A 22,064-nucleotide genomic window follows, 5' to 3' on the forward strand; every position below is an offset into this window, starting at 1 on the left:
TTTATAGCAGTAAGAAAATTATGACAGCAAAAGGGATCTGACCTGACTCACTCCATCTTGCTTCTTTTTCTTTTTTCTTTTCTTTCTTTTTTTTTTTGGAGACAGAATTTTGCTCTTATTACCCAGGCTGGAGGGCAATGGTGCGATCTTGGCTCACCACAACATCTGCCTCCCAGGTTCAAGCGATTCTCCTGCCTCAGCCTCTCGAGTAGCTGGAATTACAGGCATGCACCACCATGCCTGGCTAGTTTTTTTGTATTTTTGGTAGAGACAGGGTTTCTCCAGTTGGTCAGGCTGGTCTCAAACTCCCCACCTCAGGTGATCCGCCCGTTTCAGCCTCCCAAAGTGCTGGGATTACAGGCGTGAGCCACTGTACCCTGTCTTTTTTTTTTTTTTTTTTTTGAGACAGAGTCTTGCTCTGTCACCCAAGCTGGAGGGCAATGGCACAATCTTGGCTCACCACAACCTCCATCTCCCAGATTCAAGCGATCCTCCTGCCTCAGTCTCCCAAATAGCTGGGATTACAGGCACCTGCCACCATGCCCAGATAATTTTTGTATTTTTAGTAGAGACGGGATTTCACCATGTTGGTCCGGCTGGTCTCAAACTCCTGACATCAGGTGATCCACCTGCCTTGGCCTCCCAAAGTGCTGGGATTACAGGCATGAGACACCACACCCAGCCTCCATCTTGCTTCTAACCTCCAAGCTGCCCTCGTTCATACCTGGGTGTAGGCTGAACTAACTTTGGGAGGAACTTAGTTTACAGTTTAACTTTGAAACAAATACTGACACAGAAGGTAGAAAGAAATTATTTGGGCAAATAGTGAGGGCAACAGAGTCCTCGGCAGAACTTCTCTTCTAACAAAAGCAGCCCCCAAATCATTTCTTTTCTAACAAAGAGCAGCCTGAAAAATCAAGCTGCAGATATAGATAAGGAAGCTAGAAGCTTGCAGGGCAAATGCCAGCAACTGTGCCAATAGAAAAGGGCTACCTGGTGGCCAGGCATGTCTAACATCAAGGCTCCATCTTCTCTTTTTTTGTTACCACATGTGCAGTAATAGAGAAATGGGCAACATGGCACAGCCCAGGCAGAGAACCTGTGTGCATGAAAAAGATTAGGTTGGGGATACAAGAAATTCACACCCTATGCAAATGGCATAACCAGTTTTTTGTGCCCTATGTAAGTCAGGCACCACCTCCTTGCCAGCTTATCTATAAACCCCCCTGCATTTCACCATGGATTTGGCAACCCATTTTTCCAGGACCCCTCTCTGCAGCAGAGAGCTCTTCTCATTCTTTTTCTTTTTAAACTTCTGCTCTTAACCTCACTCTTTTTGTATCCACATCCTTGTTCTCCATGACCATGGGACAACAAACTTTGGGTATTACTACAGACAACAAGGCCATTTCAATATGATAACAGCCCTTTCCCAAAGCAAACTCCTTTCTTGCTGGGGACCAGACTGCCTTCGTAGGACTAACAAATTAGCCACAAGACTAGAAATTATAGTTTAGGAGTTGCCCAGGTGCAGTGGCTTATGTCTGTAATCCCAGCACTTTGGGAGGCTGAGGTGGGTAGATCACAAGGTCAGGAGATGGAGACAAGATGGAGATGGCCAACATGGTGCAACCCTGTCTCTACTAAAAATACAAAAATTAGCCAAGAGTGGTGGCATGCACCTGTAGTCCCAGCTACCTGGGAGGTTGAGGCAGGAGAATTGCTTGAACCTGGGAGACGGAGGTTGCAGTGAGCCGATATCATGCCACTGCACTCCAACCTAGGCAACAGAGCAAGACTCCATCTCAAAAAAAAAAAAAAAAAAAAAAATTATAGTTTAGGAGTCATGCAGCCCCAAAGGCCACAAGATTCCGCACCTCCCCCATTGCTCCTAGGGATAATATCACTGTTGTAAAATCTAAGATCAGTGCCTGAGATATTTTGCTGACCTTGAATTCTGATGCACCAACTGACACCATCCAGTCCTGTAATCTGGCTCAATCAGTTCTACCATCCCACCCAGGGACAGAAGACACCCACTTTGACCCCCTATAACTTTATCTCTGACCTGACCAATCAGCACTCCCCACTCCCTGTCCAAATTATCATTTAAAAACTCCAGTCTTATAGGAAATGGATGGCTCAGTATTATAAAAAAATGAGAAATGAAGAAAATTTTAATCACTTAAAAAAACTTTAAAAGTATGGCTGGGCACAGTGGCTCATGTCTGTAATCCCAGCACTTTGGGAGGCTAAGGTGGGCAGATCACGAGGTCAGGAGGTTGAGATCATCCTGGCTAACACAGTGAAACCCCGTCTCTACTAAAAATACAAAAAATTAGTCAGGCGTGGTGACACGTGCCTGTAGTCCCAGATACTCAGGAGGCTGAGTCAGGAGAATTCCTTGAACCCAGGAGGCAAAGGTTGCAGTAAGCTGAGATTGCACCACTGCACTCCAGCCTGGGCAACAGAGCGAGACTCCATCTCAAAAAAAATGAAATAAAAAATGAATAAAATAAAAAGTAAAAAAACAAAAACCCTGGTCTCTGAATTTTGGGGGAGACTAATTTCAGTAAAACTCCAGTCTCCTGTTCAGCTGGCTCTGCATGAATTAAACTTTTTCTCTATTGCAGGACCCCTGTCTCGATAAATTGGCTCTATCTGGGCTACAGGCAAGGAGAACCTGTTGAACAGCTACAACCGGAGGAGAGCCAAGGCTACTCATGAGCACAGGCGATGCTGTTCGGGAACAGCCTTGGAAACTTGGAGGACAGATGGATTTCATTGACGTTACAGATGGAAGCTGGGCCAGGGACTGTTAATGGGTCTCCATGATCTTACCTCACCCCTAAGCTAATGTGGCTGGACAGCTTCCTTGGCTAAGTGAGCCTTGGGTTCCCAGCTCCATTTCCCCTTTCTCAGTTTCATTATCTGTCTCTACCACAGCACCCAGAGTTCAATGACAACAAGGACCCCACCTTTGCTACTGGAGGAACAGCTCATGGAAGTGTGCAAGGGAACATATTTTCTTTTTTTTTTTTTTTTTTAAGATGGAGTCTTGCTCTGTCACCCAGGCTAGAGTGCAATGGTGCAATCTCGGCTCACTGCAACCTCTGCCTCCCAGGTTCAAGTGATTCTCCTACCTCAGCCTCCTGAGTAGCTGGGATTACAGGTGCCCAGCTAGTTTTTGTATTTTTAATAGAGACAGGGTTTCACCATTTGGTCAGGCTAGTCTTGAACTCCTGACCTCGTGATCCACCCGCCTTAGCCTCCCAAAATGCTGGGATTACAGACATGAGCCACTGTGCCACACACAAGGGAACATACTTCTAAAGCAGATCCTGGCCTCAGGCTTTTGATTACTCCTAAACTACAGGATACTTACTGGAATCCCAACTGTGAGAAAAAGAACATGTGGTTGTCTTGCTAGAAGGTACAACTATCATTTTTTTAATTGAATTAATTTTTTTTTGAGACAGGGTCTTGCTTTGTTGCCCAGGCAGGAGTGCAGTAGCATGAACACAACTCACTGCAGCCTCGACTTCCTGGGCTCAAGTGATCCTCCTGCCTTAGTCTTGCCACCTCAAGCTGTGTAGTTGGGATCACAGGCGCAAGCCGCCATGCCTGGCTAACTTTTTGATTTTTTTGTAGAGATGGAGTCTCACTTTGTTGCCCAGGCTGCTCTGAAACTGACACAAGCAATCCTCCCACCTTGGCTTCCCAGAGTGCTGGGGTTATAGGTACGAGCCATTGTGTCCGACCTAACAACTGCAATTTCTTTAGAATGTCAGAATTCACACAATAAGGAGAATGTTGGACATTCACTTTGGCATTTTAGGCATCTCAAACCCCTGAACTTGTTTTCCTACCACTAATTGGAGGTCATTCTGCTTTTTTTTACTATTTTTTTTTTTTTGTAGAAAAAGAGTCTCACTATGTCGCTCAAGCTAGTCTCTAATTCCAGGCCTCCCAAAGTGGTGAGATTACAGATACGAACCACCACACCCAGCCAGGTTGCAATTCTTGACAACCTTCTCTTTATTTTTCTTTCTAGCTGAGATTCTAAAGTAGTCGTCTTTGACACATACCTTTCCCTTCCCTAATTTAGTCAAGCAAATATTCTGTTAATTTCCCCTTTGCAAATCTTTTTATTTTTATTGATTTTTTAAAATACTTTTTAATTTTATTTTTATATAGATGGGGTCTCACTATATTGCCCAGGCTGGTTTCAAACTCCTGGACTCAAGCAATCCTCCCCCGTCAGCCTCCCAAAATTCTAGGATTACAGGCGTGAGCCACTGTGCCCCGACTCCCTTTGCAAATCTTTTTAACTTCGATGTTAAAACTAAAAGAAAACATAAGATTCAGTTCCTGTGATCAAGTAGTTACTGAGTTCTGAGCAACATATAAAGATGGAATAGTCTGTGTGTGGTAGCACACACCTGCAGTCCCAGGTACTCAAGAGGCTGAAGTGTGAGGATCACTTGAGCCCAGGAGCTGGAGACCAGCCCGGGAAATATAGCAAGTCCCCGTCTCTTAAACAAAACAAAACAAAACAAAACAAAAAAACTGTATGGTTTTGGCAAAATAGACTGCAATTGTGTTGGTTGAAAAGTTTTCATTTTTGCTTGGCTTGATTTTATGTATTTATTCATTCATTCATTAATCCTTATTAAAAGTCATCTTTACTAATTTAGCTCTGCAATTCCAGTCTTAGAACCTCCCATGAAACTCAAAGGAAGATACAGGAAGAGGTGAGGATGCTGGAAGTGAACGGGTAGTTCTCAACTTGGGGCCCCAATTTTGCTCTAAGGCAAAAAACACAGGCTCTAGCAAAGAAAAAAGTCACTGTGCCTGGGGATGATTGTTCAGATGGTAAAGGAGGCCCTCAAGAGCGGTCAAATTAGTACATTCAGAAGGTAGTGCTAGAGTCGGCCTCATGAACCAAGGGATTTCTTTTTTAGGCATCCAAGTCCTTTTGAATTTCAAGTTCTTTTTTTTTTTTTTTTTTTTTTTTTGAGATGGAGTTTCACTCTTGTCACCCAGACTGGGGTGCAATGGCGCGATGTTGGTTCACCGCAACCTCTGCCTCCCGGGTTCAAGCAATTATCCCGCCTCAGCCTCCCGAGGAGCTGGGATTATAGGCATGCACCACCATGCCCGGCTAATTTTGTATTTTTAGTAGAGATGGGGTTTCTCCATTGGTCAGGCTGGTCTCAAACTCCCAACCTCAGGTGATCCGCCCACCTCGGCCTCCCAAAGTGCTGGGATTACAGGCATGAACCACTGTGCCTGGCCGAATTTCTTCAAGTTCTTTAGCCAGGTTGGGTTTGTCACAGTTCTGAGCCAGATGCATTCCAACCACGGTGTCCAAAGTAAATCCAAACAGGAACCAGAACATGATGTTGGGGCCAGGCAAAAAGGGCGCAAAGGGCAGCTGGTTTATATTTCCATGGGATGCTAGCAGTTACTTTTTTTTTTTTTTTTTTTTTGAGATGGAGTTTCGCTCTTGTTGCCCAAGCTGGAGTGCAATGGCACGATCTTGGCTTGCTGCAACCTCTGCCTCCCGGGTTCAAGCGATTCTCCTGCCTCAGCCTACCGAGTAGCTGAGATTACAGGCACACACCACTACGCCCGGCTAATATTTTGTATTTTTAGTAGAAACAGGGTTTCACAATGTTAACCAGGCTGGTCTCGAATTCCTGACCTCAGGTGATCCACCCACCTCGGCCTCCCAAAGTGCTGGGATTACAGGCATGAGCCACCGCGCCTGGCCGAGATGTTACCAGTCATTCTTTTTGTTTATTTGTTTTTTGAGACAGAGTTTCACTCTTGTTGCCCAGACTGGAGTGCAATGGCTGTGATCTCCGCTCACTGCAACCTCTGCCTCCTGGGTTCAAGCAATTCTCCTGCCTCAGCCTCATGACTATAGCTGAGATTACAGGCATGTGCCACCTCGCCTGGCTAATTTTGGATTTTTAATAGAGATGGGGTTTCTCCATGTTGGACAGGCTGGTCTTGAACTCCCGACCTCAGGTGATCTGGCCACCTCAGCCTCCCAAAGTGCTGGGATTACAGGCGCCCAAGCAATGCTACCAGTCATTCTTAAGGAATTACCCTTCCAAAACTGTAACTGCCCAATGGGTTCACCCTGCCCACTGCCTACGCTACCAGTGGAAGGTATCCGAGTTACCAGCAGTGTATCATATGGGTCTGCAGCAACTTCAATTCTTGGCTCCTCAGAAGAAAGAATTTGACTGAGAGGAGTAAAACAGAAAAAGAGACCAAGGCAAGTTTCAGAGCAGGAGTGGAAGTTTATTTTAAAAGGTTTTAGAACAGGAAAGAAAGCAAAGTTCACTTGGAAGAGATCCAAGATGCACCTGAAGGTCAAAAAGAGCATTTAACATTAATCCAAGGACTTCATAGGCTCACCTCTTTCCCATGGTTCTTCCCTTAGTGGGCACTTCCCGCTTGCACAGCGCTCCCTCTACCCTTGGGAACTGAGCATGCGCAGTCTGTTTAGGTGGTTCCACGCATGCCATCTGAGGCTCTCTTCCCTTTTCTGGTGAAGTATCCCCAGAAGGCCATATTTTGCCATTTTATCTCTTAGTGTGTATGCCCAGGAAGTTTCTTCTCCCTGGCATCTGCATTCAAGTAACACTTCAATGTTAACAGCTGTGGATGATCAGGAGATTGTCTCTCCCAGGCGCCCTGGCACCACGGCAGAGTTATCATTTTTAGAGAGACAGTTTGATAATTGTCTAATCACCTGACATTCCTAGTGGGTAGGAAGAGAGCCCTCTCCTGCCTGGCTCATGCCTATCTAACTACCTGTAACAACTAGACAGAGCTGATTTATCAAGACAGGGGAATTGCGATAGTTCATAAGATTCTCCTGACTCAGCCTCCCATGTAGCTGGGATTACAGGCACCGGCCACAATGCCTGGCTAATTTTTGTATTTTTAGTAGAGATGGGGTTTCACCATGTTGGCCAGGCTGGTATTGAACTCCTGACCTCAGGTGATCCACCTGCCTTGACCTCTCAAAGTGCTGGGATTACAGGTGTGAGTCACCGTACCCGCCCCCAGAGCTAGGATTTGGACCAGAATCTGGCTTCAGAATTTGCGCTCTTGGGCCAGGCATGGTGACTCATGCCTGTAATCCCAGCCCTTTGGGAGGCTGAGGCAGGCAGATCACAAGGTCAGGAGTTCAAGACCAGCCTGATTAACATAGTGAAACCCCATTTCTACTAAAAATACAAAAATTAGCCAGGCATGGTGGTGCACGCCTGTAATCTCAGCTACTCAGGAGGCTGAGGCAGGAGAATCACTTGAACCTGCGAAGCAGAGGTTGCAGAGAGCCAAGATTATGTCATTGCACTCCAGCCTGGGTGACAGAGCAAGACTCTGTTTAAAAAAAAAAAAAAAAAAATTGTGCTCTTACACTCACACGTCACAGAGTATGAATTAATACCTTTTTTTTTTTTTTTTTGAGACAGACTCTTACTTTGTGGCACAGGCTGGAGTGCAGTGACACAATCATGGCTCCCTACAGCCTCAAGCTCCCAGGCTCAAGTGATCCTCCCACCTCAGCCTCCTAGTAGCTGGGATCACAGGTGCACACCAATACACTCAGCTAATTTTTTATTTTTTGTAGAGACAGGGTCTCCCTATATTTCCCAGGCTGGTCTTGAACTCCTGGACTTAACTGGTCCCTGAAACCTGACCTCCAAAAATGTTAGGCTTACAGGTGTGAGCCACCATGTCCGGCCCTTAATATTATTTTTTCTTTTTTTTTTTCCTTGTGTGTTTTTCTTTATTTTATGTTATCTTTTTTTTTAAATAGTCATTTTTAAATATTTTCTCTAGGTTGGATTTAGTTTTGCCATTTGTAGTTTTCTGGAATGGGTGCAGAAGCAACAGAATTCTTCCCTGAATTTCCTGCAAAGATGATTTGGCATCATGGAGAACAGGATGGGCATACTCTGTGGTCAAACAATCCTACTTTTCTTTGTTGAACTAGCTCTGTGAATTCTAACAGAATTGGCCAATAAATGAACTTCATCTTAATCATCAAATTGCTCCAATTTTGAGTTGTAACCACATGCACACAGCAAGTCAATATGCCGAGACATTGGGTTGCAGCAGAGAAAGGGTAATCATAAGTTCACCAAACAGGGATGTATTAGTCAGTTCTCACACTACTATAAAGAACTACCTGAGACTGGGTAATTTATGAATAAAAGAGGTTTAATTGACTCATTTCTGCAGGCTTAACAGGAATCATGACTCAGAGGCCTCAGGAAACTTACACTCACGGCGGAAGGAGGAGGGGAGGTGAGCACCTTCTTCACAAGGCAGCAGGAGAGAGAGAGTGTGCAGGGGAAATGCCATACAATGATCAAGCAACCAGATCTCAAGAGAACGCAGTCACTATCACAAGCACAGCAAGGGGGAAGTCGCTCCCATGATCCACTCACCTCCCACCAGGTTCCTCCCCTGACATGTGGAGATTAAAATTTGAGGTGAGATTTGTGTAGGGACACTGAGTCAAACCATATCAGGGGAGATGGGAGGAAACCTCAAATCTATTTCCCTGAGGAGTTTGGGATAGGGTTTTTAAGGGTTTTGGGGTAGGCTGAAGTGTAGAGATTATTGATTGGTTGAAGAGTGCAGGCTGAAGTTATGAGAAAGAAGGATGAAGAAGCTGTGTTCTCATGCTAATCCTGCTCCACAGTGGAGGCCTTCAAACTGGTTGATTGAATGCAGTATCCAAAAACCATCTTAAAAGTGGCCAGGCATGGTGGCTCACATCTGTAATCCCAGCACTTTGGGAGGTTAAGGTGGATGGATCATTTGAGGTCAGGAGTTTGAGACCAGCTGGCCAACATGGTAAAACCCTGTCTCTACCAAAACTACAAAAATTAGCCGGGCATGGTGTCACATGCCTATAATCCCAGCTACTCAGGAGGCTGAGGCAGGAGAATTGCTTGAACTCAGGAGGTGGAGGTTATAGTGAACCGAGATTGCACCAGTACACGCCAGCCTGGAGAACAGAACAACACTCTGTCTTAAAAATAAAAATAAAAATAAAAATAAATGAAAAACATCTTAAGGGATCCTTAAACAAAAGACCCTTAAATTAAAATAAGAGTTAAACATAGTAACATATAGAAATGATCTTATAGTAATAGTTTGATTCGTATTTTTCACATAACTTACTGATTGGACTTCACACAAACAAGATGTTACAGACCACAAGCTGTTTGACTCCCCATGTAATAAAAAGGTAACACTGGGCCAAGCAGATTTCCTAGACACGATTTTTATTTTGGGGCTTGTGCTAAAGCACAAGGGGAACAGCACAGGGCAAGGATCCTCAGACTGACTCTTCGAAAAAGCTGGTAGAATGTTTTTTTTTTTTTAAGACAGTTTCACTCTGTTGCCCAGGCTAGAATGCAGTGGCATGATCTTGGCTCACTTCAACCTCCGCCTCCCAGATTCAAGATTCTCCTGCCTCAGCCACCCAAGTAGCTGGGATTACAGGTGCCTGCCACCACGCCCTGCTAATTTTTTCTTTTTCTTTCGAAACGGAGTTTCGCTCTTTTTGCAAAGGCTGGAGTGCAATGGTGAGATCTCGGCTCACCACAACCTCCAACTCCCAGGTTCAAGCAATTCTCCTGCTTCAGCCTCCCGAGTAGCTGGGATTACAGGCATGCGCCAACATGCCCAGCTAATTTTGTATTTTTAGTAGAGACGGGGTTTCTCCATGTTGGTCAGGCTGGTCTCAAACTCCCGACCTCAGGTGATTCACCCGCTTCAGCCTCCCAAAGTGCTATGATTACAGGTGTGAGCCACCATGCCCAGCCAATTACGGCATATTTAAAGAATACATGGCACATGTATACATATGTAACCTGCACGTTATGCACCTGTACCCTAGAACTTAAAGTATAAAAAAAAAAAAAAAAAAAAAGAATAGAAAACAAATTGGCTTCAGTTAATGGAATTTGTACAAAATGCATTTGTAAGAACCAAGTCAGGATCCCAAATTGATGCTATATTTATAGAATAAAGATAAAAAAAGTTGATTACTCAGTTAAAGCAGCCCCAATATTAAAAGATATAAACATTTCTCTTTTTTTTCCTTTTTTCTGTTTTTTTTTTTTTTTTCTTTTCTTTTAAAGAAGAGGTCTCATTGTGTTGCCCACACTGGTCTCAAACTCCTGGGCTCAAGTGATCCTACCACCTCATCCTCCCAAAAAGCTGGGGTTATAGGCATGAGCCATCCACTGTGCCTGGCCAAGAATTTCTTTAAGGAGTAATAATCTGTACGAGTGTCACAGATAAAAATTTCAGCATGTTTTGCATTTTCTCAAATCACACTCTAAAGACACGATATTCAGGACAACATGCCCCAAGTTAAGCTCTGTTGTTGATTCCCCTCTTCCTTAATATTCTGCCATATTTCTCCTGTTCTTTCCTTCTTTTTCTTTTCTTTTCTTTTTTTTTTTTGAGACCTAGTTTCGCTCTGCCACCCAGGCTGGAGTGCAATGGCGCAGTCTCAGCTCGCTGCAACCTCTGGCTCCTGGATACAACCAATTCTCCTGCCTCAGCTGTCTGAGTAGCTCGGACTATAGGCACTTGCCACCACACCCAGCTAATTTTTTTTTAATTTATTTTTTATTTTTTTGTGTAAGATGGAGGCTCACCCTGTCGCCCAGGCTGTAGTGCAGTGGTGCAATCCCGGCTCACTACAACCTCTGCCTCCCGGGTTCAAGCGATTCTCCTACCTCAGTCTCCCAAGTAGCTGGGATTACAGGCTCCTGCCACCATGCCTGGCTAATTTTTATATTTCTAGTAGAGATGGGATTTCGCCATGTTGGCCAGGCTGATCTTGAACTCCTGACCTCAAGTGATCTGCCCACCTTGGCCTCCCAAAGTGCTGGGATTACAGGTGTGAGCCATCATGCCCAGCCTAAAATGGTAATTTTTGAAGAGAGCATTTTCCAGAAGTGAAGAAAAGCAGGTGCTCCCAGGTCAAATAAGATTTAAAACAACAATAAATTATGATAAACATAATGACACTGGAGTAGAAAGAAATTATTTAGGCAGATAGTGAGGGCAACAGAGTCCTCTTTGGAATTTCCCTTTTAACCAAAAGCAGCCCAAGACACATATATATACACACACACACATATATATATATATATATATATATATATATTTTTTTTTTTTTTTTTTCTGAGATGGCATTTCGCTCTTGTTGCCCAGGCTGGAGTGCAATGGCAGAATCTCGGCTCACTGCAACCCCCACCTTCCGAGTTCAAGTGATTCTCCTGCCTCAGCCTCCTGAGTAGCTGGGATTACAGACGTGCACCACCACGCTGGCTAATTTTGTATTTTTAGTAGACATGGGGTTTTCTCCATGTTGGTCAGGCTGGTCTTGAACTCCTGATCCCTCCTCCTTGGAACAGCTGATCCCTCCTCCTTGGTCTCCCAAAGTGCTGGGATTACAGGTGTGAGTCACCGCACCTGGCATCTATCCAACATTTAAAACCAAACAATTAAAACTAATTTTAAGGGAGGCCTAGAGCATTGGGAGGGGCTGTTATGGCAACTTTTCCTACCTGTCACAATTTTAGGGGGCCTGGTTCTGGCAAAAATGCTATGATGTTTGTTTTTGGATCGCATTCCATGCCCCATATTCCAATTTAAAAGCAGAGAGAAGTAACAAATCAATACCTCTGACCCTCATCCCATTTCTGTCCCCTCCCCTCCTACACTTGCTCTTATGGGTAAAGCTGCTCAAATATCTAGGAACATACTTTTAAACCACATATGAGTTCACTTCAGAATGATTTTGACTCTGTGGTAGAACTCTGGAGAAGTCCTGAATGCATTTGAGGGGAAGCCCACGGGCAGGACACAAGGGCAGATGGGAATAGAAGGGCTGAGATGACAGCAGAAGGGGACAGGGGAGGATCTGCTGGGAGACTTGGGAGCTCTCATTCAAACTCTCTCCATCATTGTCTCTCTCTCTCGGGCATAAATCCGCTCAAACATCAGGAGGCTGGTTGCAGAGGCATGGTGAGCCTTCTGCTGGCCTCAGCCTGGATTTTCTGGGGAAGGCAATGAGGAATTTGCTACATCTCTGAAACCGCCCTTGCAAAATCATGCCAGTGAGAGAAATCTGACATGGTTGACTCCACCTTGCTTCTGACCTTCAAGCTGTCTTTGAGCATTCCTGGGTGTAGGCTAAGCCAACTTTGGGAGGAATTTAGTTTATAGTTTAACTGAAACAAGAATGATGATAGTCCACTCTAAAACGAATGCCTTCCCTGTTTTCAGGGCTGAAACCACCTTTGTAAGACCAACAAGAGGTCCTAAAATAAGTGTGGTTTCTGTAAGCCCTTACTGCTCAGGAGTCATGGCCAGAGGTCACACAATAGGTGGACTTTTTATAATCCCTTGCTGTTTCAGGGTCATGTGGCCAGAGGTCACAAGATTGGTGACCTTCCCAATTTCTCCTATAAATAACATCACTATTGTAGAACCTAAGATTGAGTTTTTGTGAGATGTTTTTCAGTCTGACCCCACCCAGACTTGAGTTATGACTCACCTGATGCTGTGGTCCCACCCAGAGGTAGACTCAGCACATGAGGACCCTTTCCTACATCCCTACAATTTCATCTCCAACCAATCAGCAGCACCCATTCCCTAGCCCCCTGACCACTAAATTGTCTATAAGAACCTCTAGGCTAGGTGAGGTGGCTCATGCCTGTAATCCCAGCACTTTGGGAGGCCGAGGCAGGTGGATCACTTGCAGTCAGGAGTTTGAGATCAGCCTGGCCAACATGGCAAAACCCGGTCTCTACTAAAAATACAAAAATCAGCTGGGTGTGGTGACACATGGCCTGTGATCTCAGCTACTCAAGAGGCTGAGACAGGAGAATTGCTTGAACTCGGGAGGCAGAGGTTGCAGTGAGCCAAGATGGCACCACTACACTCCAGCCTGGGTGACAGAGTGAGACTCCATCTAAAAAAAAAGAACCTCTAACACCTGAATCTTTGCGGGGGCTGCAGGGGAGGAGAGACAGATTTGAGTGATAACTCTAGTTCTCACATGTGTGCTGTCATGTCAATTAAACTCTTTACTGCAATGCCTCAGTCTCAGTGGGTTGATTCTGTCTGTGCAGTGGGCAGGAAGAACTCATCAGGTACTTACATCTCTGTAGGAAAAAGATGGTCATAAATGGGTGAGTAGGATACATTCCCCAAAGTCAGGAACAGCCCTTCGTGAGGTTTGTAGGAGTCTCTTTTCTCCATTCTCAGTGTGGGAGGCATTTTGCTGCAGCTACTAGCAATGTCTTTGGCACATTCCCATGTGATCTTTACATCAAGTTCTTATTTTTCTTCCTTTTAGAAATATATTTTATTGGTCAGGCGTGGTGGCTCACACCTTTAATCCCAGCACATTGGGAGACTGAGGCAGGTGGATCACCTGAGGTCAGGAGTTCAAGACCAGCCTGGCCAAAATGGTAAAACCCCATCTCTACTAAAAATACAAAAAATTAACCAGGCATTGTGGTAGGTGCCTGTAATCCCAGCTACTCAGGAGGCTGAGGCAGAAGAATCACTTGAACCAGGAGGCAGAGGTTGTAGTGAGCCAAGATTGCATCACTGCACTCCAGCCTGGGTGACAAGAGACTCCATGTCTATGAATTTGATTACTCTTAGGTACCTATGTGAGTAGAATTATCCAGTATTTGTCCTTTTTTTTTTTTTTTTTTTGAGACGGAGTCTCACTCTGTCACCCGGGCTGGAGTGCAGTGGCCGGATCTCAGCTCACTGCAAGCTCCACCTCCCAGGTTTACGCCATTCTCCTGCCTCAGCCTCCCAGGTAGCTGGGACTACAGGTGCCCGCCACCTCGCCCGGCTAGTTTTTTTTTTTTTTTTGTATTTTTTAGTAGAGACGGGGTTTCACAGTGTTAGCCAGGATGGTCTCGATCTCCTGACCTCGTGATCCACCTGTCTCGGCCTCCCAAAGTGCTGGGATTACAGGCTTGAGCCACCACGCCCGGCCAATTTGTCCTTTTGTGACTGGCTTATTTCACTTAATATAATGTCATCAAGGTTCATCCATGCTGTAGTATGAGCCTCTGTTGCTTTTTTGGAATTGCAGTAAAGAACACAATATAAATTTATCTTCCTAACAATTTTAAGGTTCAGTATTGTTAACTATAAACACATTGTTGTAAAACAGATCTCTAGAACTTCCTCATCTTGCATGATTGAAACTCTATGCCCATTGAACAACTTCCCTTTTTCTTCTCCCTCTGGCCCCTGGAAACCACCACTTTACTATATATATGTGTGTGTGTGTGTGCGCGCGCGTGTGTGTGTGTATTTGTGTGTATATATATATAATATTTATTCCAGTCTAGGTTCACAATTTTTTTCTTTTAAAAATGTTTTATTTCGTTGCCTTTATTTAATAGAGATGGGATCTTGCTATGTTTCCCGGACTAGTCTTAAACTCCTGGGTTCAAGAGATCCTCCTTCCTCAGTGTCTCAAAGTGTTGGGATTACAGGCATGAGCCACCATGTCTGGCGTAAGTCAAGTTCTGAATTAATTTGATCTCCTTTTGATCTCCTTTCCTAGGGAGCTCTGCTGCGTGGATTTTTTTGTGTAAGCTGATTTCTCCAAGAGATGTTCCTGTACCCTGCCAAACTCTCCCATAGCCAACTTGGGCAAAGGCCAAAGGAGATCTTCAATTAATTCCATTCTTTCTGTGTTCTGGATTTATTGTAGAAATCAAGATGTCGTTTCCATATTGAAATTGGAAGCTCTGTTATTATGAATTAAAACAGAAATAACTTGTTAACAACACCAGTTCTTAATTGCCTGTTGTTTAGTTTGGCAAGCTTTCCTGCAAGAGAAGAAAAAAGATGTCTGCACAAAAAAAGGTGGGGGTGGGGTGGGGGGAAGCTAGCACTCATGGAATCTAGAGGGTCTTCTGGCTTTAAACTGAATGAGCTCAAGACAAGGAATCACCAGACATGGAAAGTGATGGAGATGGGTAGAGTGTGGTGCCTATACCTTGTTTCTTCCTGCTATTTTGTATTTTCTCTGCCATCTATAAATCATTTCATCTAGGCTTTCTGGAGAGCCTCCACAGTTTTGTTTTGTTTTGTTTCCTTTAAAAAAATTATAGGAAAACAAACATAATAAAATTTTTCATTTTAACCATTTTAAGCTTATGTTTCAGTGGCATTAAGAAAATCCATAGTGTTATGCAACCACCACTGCATCCCTCTCCAGAACTTTTTCATCTTCCCAAACTGCAACTATGTACCTGTTAACTCCCCATTCCCCCTTCCCTGCATAAATAACTCCCCAGCATCCCTTTTTCCTAGTTCCTAGTAACCACTCTTCTACTTTCTGTCTCTATGAATTTGATTACTCTTAGGTACCTCATGTGAGTAGAATTATCCAGTATTTGTCCTTTTGTGACTGGCTTATTTCACTTAACATAATGTCATCAAGGTTCATCCATGTTGTAGTATGAGCCTCTGTTGCTTTTTTGGAATTGCAGTAAAGAACACAATATAAATTTATCTTCTTAACAATTTTAAGTGTTCAGTATTGTTAACTATAAACACATTGTTGTAAAACAGATCTCTAGAACTTCCTCGTCTTGCATGATTGAAACTCTATGCCCATTGAACAACTTCCCTTTTTCCTGGCTCTCTGGCCCCTGGAAACCACCACTCTACTTTTCTGAGTTTAATTACTTTATACATCTCATGTGAATGGCTTTATGCAGCACTTACGTTTTTGTGATTGGCTTTTTTCATTTAATGCCTTGAAGCTTCATCCATGTTGTAGCTTATGACAGGATTTCTTTCTTTTTCAAAGCTGAATATTATTCCATTGTATGGACATACCACAGTTTCATTATCCATTCAACCATTAATGCACATTTGAGTTGCTTCCACTTCTTGGCTATTGTGAATGCTGTTGCAATGAACATGGGTATGCAAATATCTTTTTGAGATTCTGTTGCTGAAATCTATTCAGAGGTAGAATTGCTGGATTGTGGGGTAATTCTATGTTTAACTTTTTGAGGAACCTCCATATTGTTTTCCATAGCGGCTGCATCATTTTTCACTCCCACCAACAGTGCTCAAGGGCTTCAATTTCTCCACATTCTTGCCAACACTTGGTATTTTCCATGCTTTTGAAAACAGCCATCCTAATGGACATGAGGTGATGTCTCATTGTGGTTTTAGCTTGCATTTGATTAGTGCTATTGAGCATCTTCTCATGGGCTTGTGGCCATTTGTATATTCTCCATAAATTTTTCTCTCACCCCACCCCTGACTTTTTCCCGAGCTTTTTCCTTTTTCCACAATCATACATCCATGCTAACAACAGATGAATCTGTTACTGTATTTGTTCTTATCAAGAGGAGGAAGCAAGAGAACTGAAAATAACAAGATACATTTGAGAGAGGAGCTAGAAAAAGAAAGCAGGTAGGAAAAATTAGAAAGTGCACAGTGGAGGGGCAGAAATGGGAGGGAGGGTGCAGCAAAGCAGAACTGGGGGTGAGAGGAAAGGACACTGCCACCACGTCCCCAGAAAATTTGGAGTCAAAGGTCTTCCTGATCACCTGCCTTACCTCCAAGCAACCTGAAGAGCAGAATTCCCATCCCTTGGTGCTATCATGACTCTGGAAAAATCTTCTGAGAAACTGGGCTACAAATAAGTCAGGACTCATATTCTGGTATCTCTTAGGACAAACAAGTGTCGTCCCCAAACTGCCTCATTCATCCTCTGATGTGATCCAGTTCTCATCCTCTGATGTGATCCATGATGGAGTGGGGTTTTAGTAGAGATGGGGTTTTGCCATGTTGGCTGGTTTCGAACGCCAGACTTCAAGTGATTTGCCCGCCTCAGCCTTCCAAACTGCTGGGATTACAGGCATGAGCCATTGTGCCTGGCCTGAGACTGGATAACTTATAAAGAAAAGTTGAATTGACTCACTGTTCTGCAGGCTGTACAGGAAGCATGATGCTGCTATCTGCTTATCTTCCTGGAACGCCTCAGGAAACTTACAGTCCTGGTGGAAGGCAAAGTGGAAGGCAGCCAGTCACATGGCCAGAGCAGGAGCAAGAGAGCAAGGTGAGAGCTACACATATTTAAACGACCAGATCGACCAGGCGCGGTGGCTCAAGCCTGTAATCCCAGCACTTTGGGAGGCCGAGACCGGCGGATCACGAGGTCAGGAGATCGAGACCATCCTGGCTAACTCGGTGAAACCCCGTCTCTACTAAAAAATACAAAAAAATAGTCGGCGAGGTGGCGGGCGCCTATAGTCCCAGCTACTCCGGAGGCTGAGGCAGGAGAATGGCGTAAACCCGGGAGGCGGAGCTGAGATCTGGCCACTGCACCCCAGCTTGGGCGACAGAGCGAGACTCCATCTCAAAAACAAACAAACAAACAAAAAAAGACCATCTCTACCAAAAATACAAAAAATTAGCTGGGCATGGTGGCGGGCGCCTGTAGTCTCAGGTACTCGGGAGGCTGACGCAGAAGAATGGCGTGAACCCAGGAGGCGGAGCTTGCAGTGAGCCAAGATTGCGCCGCTGCACTCCAGCCTGGGCGACAGAGCGAGACTCCGTCTCAAAAAAAAAAAAAAAAAAAGAAAAGAAAAGAAAAGAAAAGAGGCTCAATTGGCTCATGGTTCTGCAGGCTGTGCAGGAAGCCTTATACTGGCATCTGCTTCCGGGGAGGCTCCAGGAAGCTTCCAATCATGTTGGAAGGTGAAGGGGAAGCAAGCACCTCACATGGCTAAAGCAGGAGCAAAAGGAGAGAAGGGAGATGCCACACACTTTTAAACAACCAGGTCTCAGGAGAACTCATGATCGCCAGGACAGCACCAAGGGGATGGCGCTAAACCATTCATGAGAAAGCCACCCCCGCCCCCCCCACATCCATCCAATCACCTCCCACCAGGCCCCACCTCCAACGCCGGGGATTACAATTCGACATGAGATCCGGGCTGGGTCGCATATCCAAACCGTATCACCACTCCTTTCCCACCAAATGGTCTGCCCTTAGCCAGTCCCTCTGCCTTTCTCAGTAAGAAAGTGGGAACTGAGGTGCCTGAGTGGCAGAGCTGGGATTGGAAAGCAACGTAGTGGATCCCGGAGTCAACATTCCGTTTTTGGGGGTGGGAGTTGGAGGAGGTGGGAGGTCTTACTATATTACCCAGGCTGGTCTCCAATTCCTATAGGCTCAAGCGATCCTCCCGAGTGCGGAGATTACAGGTGTGCGCCACGGCGCCCGGCTCCAAAGTCAACATTCTTAACTTCTGCCTTATGCTCTCTCCATGTTCTTAGCTTTCATCCACATTCTCTGGCTCATCATCTTGTCCATTTCTCTTCTCAGGGTCACCACCTCCGTCAGACCTTTCCGGGACAGACTCAAGCCGGCAGAGCAGCCGCTCGCCCCAGAGCCGTGGTGTCTTCCTGGTGCGTGGGTGCCACCGCGTGGCTAAACAGGGCAACTGTAGGAATCGACTTTCCATCTCTTTGGAGCTCATCAGTGCCTTTCTTTTAGGTGACAACAGAGTTTCCAGCAGGTTTTTCCTTTCTTTTCTTCAAGTAGAGTAACAATTCACATCTGCTCAAAATAATTTATGTTCCTATTCTAACAGACTCATATGGCAGGAACAAGAAGTGCACATGCCGAAAGAAAGGCAGGGAGGGCTGTGGGAGCAAGATGGGTTGCAAGGGGCATGATGACTAATGCAATCCTGGCACCTCTTCTTCCAGCATTATAAGGACACAGTAGAATAATCGTGCATGAGTTATTGTGACAGTAGCACCTTTCAAAAATATATAGCATTGTGGAAACAGAACCCTCCAGATATATATTCCTTACTGCAATAAATATCTATGTAAAAGTAATGTCTAAATCTGGTTATGTATCTGCTAGCCCTTACTTGTACATCTGATAGTGTTCCACGATTCCTTTGGAAGCTGTGGCTGACCTTCCCACCTGGGGTGATTTCAGGACAATATTAAGGTGCTTTGTTCTCCCTGTAAGGAAGCAAGTTAGATAATGTACATAAAACTAAAAGGATACATTCAGTATAGTTAATAAGTAAATTGGTGATCTGTAAGCCATATTAACATAAATAGAATAAACAGGATAATGGAACAAACAGCAATGTTCCTCAGAGATAGAAAATCACTCTGCACCCTATAAGCTGACAGCTGTGTCATGTCATGCCTAAGTCAACCACACATTGGTGATACCCAGTGTGGTCCCATTCTGGCCCCGTATGCACTCTGCCCAAGGAAAGGGAGATAAGGCCCGTGCTACTCAGCGGGTTGACTAGCCACCTGCAGCCACGGGCAGGTGTGCGTGCCCTGTGTCTTCTGGTGGAGGAGGGGATGTGTCGGCTCTGTGTGCAGCCATTTTTTGGGTCCCTCTACTGGAACTTCCATGCTGGTCCTTACATCCATGCTACCACGAGGCTGATATAGCTGAGAAAAGGATAGGACATGTAAACTTTGCATGATCTGGATCCAGACAGTATGCTCCTTCTGGCCCACTTGCACCCTATCCTAAGCTTGTTAACCTTTTGGACTGTGTGTCTTTCTGCTCTGCGACCCTGGGATGGCTCGCCTTGGTGGTGCTCTGGGAGCTACTGATACATCTAGGTAATTTCCTATACAAGTACAGATAAGGGTTAAGCTGTTTTGGTGTCAGAAATTCTATGTACGAGGGGCATAGGGAAAATAATTTATTTAGAAAAAGAGGCTGGAAGGTTGGTCTTGAAGCTGTATTTTCTTCTTTCTTTTTCTTTTCTTTTTTTTTTTTAGAGATGGGGAGTTTCATGCTAGTCACTTAGGCTGGAGTGCAGTGGTTTGATCTCTGCTCACTGCAGCCTTTGACTCCTGGGGTTCAAGTGATTTTTGTGCCTCAACGTCCCAAGTAGCTGGGATTACAGGCATGCGCCACCATGTCCAGCTAATTTTTTGTAGTTTTTAGTAGAGATGGGGTTTCACCATGTTGGCCAGGTTGGTCTCGAACTCCTGACCTCAAGTGATCTGCCCACCTCGGCCTCCCAAAGTACTGGGATTATAGTCATGAACCACCATGCCTGGCCTGAACCTGCATTTTCTTAGTATATTAGTCAGCTCTGGCTGCTCTAACAAAAAGCCACAGACTCAGTGGCTTAAACAAAAGGAATGTGTTTTCTTACAGTTATGGAGACTGAAAGTCCAAGTTCAAGGTGCTGTCTGGGTTGGGGCCTGGGTTCTCTCCTTGGATTGCAGAGGCTGCCTCCTTGCCGTGCCTCATGGCTTTTCCTTGGTGTGTGGATGGAGAGAGGAAGAGGAAGCAAGCTCGCTGGTATCTCTTATAAGGGCACTGATTCCATCATGCAAACTCCACCCTCATGATCTCATCTAGACTTCATCACCTCCCAAAGGCATCACCTCCAAATACCATCACAATGTGGTAGAGGGAGCTTCACCATAATGACTTTTAGGGGGACCCAATTCAGTCCACAGCATTTAGCAAACTTGTTTTTTATTTAGAGTGATGGAGGTGGGAGGGGGCAGTTCTGAACTAGCCTTCACTGAAATGAAAAACATTTATTCCTGGGAGACGCAATATGCTGACCAAAATCCACACTAACCTGCAGGTGCTAGCGGGTCCCTGCCTAAGAGCAGCTTGGGGTTGGGGGTGAGGAAAGAAGGGAGTGGGCAGGGGGTGCTGATGATGGGGGACTCATCAGACAGGGAAGAAAAGGGAGAAGAGAATACAGTCATCCTTAGGTTGGGAACCAGGGCAAAGACAAACTTCTGCCTAAATCACAACCCCGACTCATAGAGGTCCTGCTGAGCATCTGGCAAATTTTATAAAGAAAAATGTTCTGGGCCTCCCAACCACAGGTTTAAAAATCTACATTTCCTCCAAGGCTAGTAAAATATGTGTTTCTCATCCCAAAGAGACATGGACATTACTTCCGCCATTCCTTCTACACATCACCTTCCCCACGTCCATCAGAAGGTGTGTACGAAGCACTCACCCTGGACTCCAAGGCTTGCCTGCGACAGAGCTCACTCCATCTGCAGAGTCCATTAAACAGATTTTGCTACAAACTCAAGTTGATCCACAGCAGTTATAAATCCAGCACTCCAGGCCAGGCATGGTAGCTCACACCTGTAATCCCAGCACTTGAGGAGGCTGAGGCAGGCAGATCACTTGAGGTCAGGAGTTTGAGACCAGACTGGCCAACATGGTGAAACCCTGTCTCTACTAATAATACAAAAATTAGCCAGGCATGGTGGTGCATGCCTGTAATCCCAGCTACTTGGGAGGCTGAGGCACGAGAATTGCTTGAACCTGGGAGGCAGAGATTGCAGTGAGCTGAGATCACGCCACTGCACTCCAGCCTGGGCGACAGAGTGAAACCGTTTCTGAATAATAATAATAATTAATAAATAAATAAATATATATATATAAATTCAGCACTACTCAGTTCAGTCATCAGCCCAGGAGGAGTCCAGGACAACAGAAAGCTAGAACAAAGGGAGCAGTACTGAACCCCTTTCAAGCCCTGGAAAAACTGCATGCACAGACCAGGGCACCAGGTGATACTTGGTACACACGGGTGGCAGCAGGTAGGTGACTCCTATTTATCGAATGGGATGCTGACTGCTCTGTGCTCATTTGCTTCCTGGTGGCATCTCTGATTTACCAGCCAGGCTGGGCATGGTGGCTCACACCTGTAATCCCAGCACTTTGGGAGGCCGAGGTGGGTGGGTCACCTGAGGTCAGGAGTTCAAGACCAGCCTGCCCAACATGGTGAAACCCCGTCTCTACTAAAAATAAAAAAATTAGCCAGGTGTGTAATCCCAGCTAATCTCAGGAGGCTGAGGCAGGAGAATCGCTTGAACCCGGAAGGCAGAGGTTGCAGTGAGCAGAGATCACATCACTGCACTCCAGCCTGGGCAACAGAGTGAGACTCTGTCTCAAA

The sequence above is a fragment of the Piliocolobus tephrosceles genome, chromosome X, assembly GCF_002776525.5.
Source record: "Piliocolobus tephrosceles isolate RC106 chromosome X, ASM277652v3, whole genome shotgun sequence".
Lineage (NCBI taxonomy): Eukaryota > Metazoa > Chordata > Mammalia > Primates > Cercopithecidae > Piliocolobus > Piliocolobus tephrosceles.